The sequence below is a fragment of the Epinephelus lanceolatus genome, chromosome 3, assembly GCF_041903045.1.
Source record: "Epinephelus lanceolatus isolate andai-2023 chromosome 3, ASM4190304v1, whole genome shotgun sequence".
NCBI classification, from domain to species: Eukaryota; Metazoa; Chordata; class Actinopteri; order Perciformes; family Serranidae; genus Epinephelus; species Epinephelus lanceolatus.
The window spans coordinates 2,578,534-2,582,667 of record NC_135736.1 but is presented as its reverse complement, the minus strand read 5'-3'; the positions used below and the strand labels follow the sequence as shown (position 1 = coordinate 2,582,667).

General features: G+C 39.2%; 1 long non-coding RNA gene across 5 annotated transcripts; it reads left to right on the top strand.

Annotated features, from left to right (window-relative positions):
- The first annotated feature begins 616 nt into the window (after positions 1-616).
- On the top strand, positions 617-3,848 carry LOC117251085 (uncharacterized). Of its 5 annotated transcripts, XR_013488388.1 has the most exons (8): positions 639-684; positions 1,749-1,802; positions 1,981-2,084; positions 2,173-2,451; positions 2,537-2,629; positions 2,816-2,883; positions 3,009-3,175; positions 3,267-3,848. It is a non-coding gene; the product is annotated as an uncharacterized LOC117251085 (long non-coding RNA). The 5 variants fall into 5 exon arrangements; XR_013488386.1 differs by lacking the exon at positions 1,749-1,802 and having other exon boundaries at positions 617-684; XR_013488387.1 differs by having other exon boundaries at positions 657-1,802.
- Positions 3,849-4,134: the final 286 nt, after the last annotated feature.

Sequence of the window (4,134 nt, the reverse complement as noted above, 5' to 3'; positions counted from 1 at the left end):
TGTTCATCTACTCAACAGGATGTTAGGAGACTATATGTGTGGTAATCAGCATCTGTTGGTGGTAAAAGCTACTCAAGCTGAAATAGCGACTGAGTAAACTTTTACTTTGTTTAATATGTGGAATATGAATAAAACCAAAGTGAGGAGCAATCATGGGTCTGTTTCTAAATTTCATTTTCACCCAATTATTAAAAACATTGAACAACATTTAATGACTTTATCAAAGGCTAATATGAAAAGAAAGTGATGTTACATTTAATATGAGTTACGCATTAACTCTGTCAGTGATTCTTTTAATGACCGTAGCTGTGTATTTCTCCCCTGTTGTTGTGGTGAATCATAGTATCGGAGCTCCGTTGATGATGGCTTTATCACTAAGATGCTCAAGTCAAAAATGTCTTATCTTTTGACTGCTTGTCTCTGATATCTCCTAACAGTTTTCCAAGAAATTTCTGATATTTACTTTGAAACCGATGCTATATTGCTGCATACTCTGTAGTTCTTATGCATAGAGCATGGCTGGCAGTGAATGCTTGAAAGCCATAGCAACAGTAACCTAGGGAGCGGGGCTTAGCTAAGGATCATGTTATCCAATGACATTCCGTTTGGAGCTTCCACCTTGTTCCCCGGCACTGCGTTGTGATTGTTTGTCCCTCTTCACCGAAGGACACGGCAGTCATTACGGTAAGTGGAGGAGATTGCTTGTAGCATAGTCATTTTGTGAATGTTGCTCGTGCTTCTGACATTATATGTGGGTTTGTATGCTATATAAAATAGGTGTGTACCTACATTATATCAATTGGAATGTATTGTCTCTAGCTCAGCTCAGTAAGATACCGTAGCAGTTCGTTAGCGTAGCCGTTTGTTAGCAAAGCGGCTAGCAGCATCCTTCGACTCAGCGGGAGAGTGCGGTATTTTAGGTGTTGCGTCAGCTCACACTGGTTGTTTTTAAACTGTGGAATATTCAGTGATTAAATTGCAATGTTTTGCCATTAGCTTAGCTTAGTAAGCTATCGTAACTTAGCGGGTAGTTAGCGTAACGGCTAGTTAGCCGCCATTGTTCTCTGACTCGGCCAGAGAGTGATGTGTTGTAACTTAGGGGAGAGGGGTGTCGAACGGAGCATTTTTTCATATTTCCCTCTCTGCACAGAGATGCATTTATTTATAGTAACTACATTTTATAGTGAACAACATACATATGTCCTCTACAAATCCCGACCATGTTTGCAAAGTTTGGATGAATGAGTCGCACTCAATCTAGCAGGAAACGAAGCTCATCTGCCTCCGCATGCAGGAATGAACAGATCCATGTTATAATTAACTGCAAAACACGTAAATAACTTCATATTACTGGTGTGTAACACTCATTAATGCTTAAGCTGAGTCCTCTGGGAAATGAGAATGTCCAATTGAAATAATCTTCTCATGTTTAATGTCTGAAAATGAATTACATTTGTCCAGTGCTCTGTGATATAGCCTACTGTGTTTAAGAAAGCATGTTCCAATGTAATTAAAGCTTTATGTGTTTGTGAACATAATTGATTTAATAATACAAGTAGACAGTATTTGAAGAAGAAGTTAGAATGCAGTGTGGTCGTGAAACTGTTTGGCCTTGTCAATCAAAAAAGTGTATCAGTTGTGTGTGTGTGTGTGTGTGTGTTTGTGTCAGCTGCTGTAAATGTCAAATCATTAGTAAATTATCAGTTTGATTTTAATATGCTTAATAACTGGGTCTTTAATACTTTTAGATGCCCCGTGGCAAGTCCTACCGCTGCTCTGAGGCAGCTAAGTTGCTGGTGCATGTATGTGGCGTGCCTTCTTGAAATCAACTTTTCACGTATATCCTTCTGTATGACTGAGTTAAACTCCTAACTTTGTGTATTTTTATAGTCTTGAAAAGTTCACATATTGTATTGAAGTGCTTGAACTTTGAATTTGGTCTCTTTTTTTTTTTTAAAACCATTTTATGTTCATCAACAGCTTGTGGCACAGGGTGGTGCTACAAAGTGCACAAACGGTCAATTTCTGAGCACACTGGGCGCCAGCATAAATTGGTCATTCCAGCTGAGGTCCCAAGCAAGACGGTATGTACAATTCATGAAGATTTCACTGATGATTAGAAGTTTTAGTTGTGTGTTTTCAGCCTAAAAGAAATCCTGTCTTTTGTTCCAGTTTGTTCTTCTTGTAGGGGCGTCCCATCTGCACTCCCTTGCAGATGGGATTGTGCTGATGCCAGAGGATTGCTACACCTTTGGCGTCATGTCCACTCCAGGGGCGTGTGCTGACTAGCTCAGGACTGAGGATGAAAATGCTGGTCTTCCTCGGATCTCTGATGCTGTCTGTGTCATGGCCCCTAGCAACAACCTGACAGCCAGCAAGACGCCTAAGCAAGGAGGCATAGCTTTTGGCCAATACCTGGCCACTGTCTGCAGCGTCTGGCCGACTGCACAGGTAGGTTATTCATGTATTCTTTTTAATGAGGCAGATGTGTACACGTCAATATGATTTTGCCATTAACCATTATTATTTTGTTTAGGTCTTCGCTGGGACCTTGTCCCATGCTTGACAGTCCCGGGGGATATCCAAGAGTTTTTCCGGCATGAATTTCACCGCGTGTCAACACGTCTTGGTATGTTTGAAAATAATGATACATGGTTCTAAACAGTTTTATGAAGGCTTATGAGAATTATATATTTTACATATAATTTCTAATATTATACCCATTTTGGTTTTCTAATAAGAAAGTTGACATTGCCTTTTTAAAATGTGTTTTTCAAAAACTGTGTTTCTTTTCTTGTTCCTTTTTTTTTTTAAGGTGTGAAATATTTTCACCAAGCTGACCGCTTCCCCCTAAACAACCGCAAGCTGTGGTGCTGTGATGGTGTAAGTAGAATATATTATTTTCATATCATAAATAGAAAATTATTCAACATAGTATGTTTGACAGTAAAAGTCACATTTTTCAAAATAATATTTAAATTTTTTTTGTCATTGTTTTGTGTTTGTAGGTGCACCCCAGTGACGACATGGGGATGCCTATCCTCGTGGAGTCGCTGTTGGCTGCCACCAAACAGCACCTGGAGATACCAGCACCTAAGCCACAGGTGTCGCGCCCGGTGTCTCCCAAGCCTCTGCCAAAGGTGGTTCCACGTGTGATTGTGGTGGGGGAGGTAAGGTAAGAGACTGAACTTTGTAAATATGTTTCATGAAATAAAAATAAGGTTGTGAATTGATCCACTTCTTTTTTTGCTTTTTTGTCATTACAGAGGAACCACTCTGAACATGAGCATGGCTCTGGTTCATCACAGAGATGAGTGGTTCATCATGTGGTATGTTTAACCATGATATTTACATAACAGTGATAGTTTGTGTGCTTTATCTAAGAAAATGACAAGTGTTAGAAATAATCTACATGTCTGTCAGGTGGATGGAGCTCCAGTGGCCTTGCGAGAGTGTTTCATTCATATTGTATATGGATTACGCTCGTGTAATATCACATAGGATTATGCTTGCGCGGGTCCTAGTCCTTTTTTTTTTTTGTTAACCAACTGGTCTTTTTGTGCATGTTGGGGTAGTTCCTAGGGGGTAGTCTAGCTGTTCTTAAGTGCATTCACAAGACACCCGAAGAAGCCCATAGAGATACTGTTTGTGTGTCACTAAGGATAGTCAGGTGTCTGGTTATGACAAGTTCGAAGAGACAACTCCGTAGTTCTGGTTGGAGGAGGGTTCCTTGGGGGTAGTCTAGCTGTTCTTTTAAGTGCATTCAATGGCACAAGACATGTTCCTGATCAAATATGTAATGTAATTAATGTATGTAATAATTTGCAATAAAATTGTATGATATTTTACACCCTGGTTTCACGTCTCACCTGAATACTAACTGAACCATGATACTGAACTGGTAAATGGTAATGAATGGGACAGTTTCATCATCAGAAATTGTAAGAATGTTGTAATTTAAGAGTAAGAGTCAAGGAATGAGTTGTTTATATGTAGTCATTGCTTAATAGTAAGACAAAAGTAATTAAGTGGTAATCATGTAGGGTTTCAGTAGTAATTCAAAAGGGTTTGTGTAGAAATAAAAGTAATTCAGTAGTGATGAGTAGTGATAAAACACTACATATGCAGAAGGAT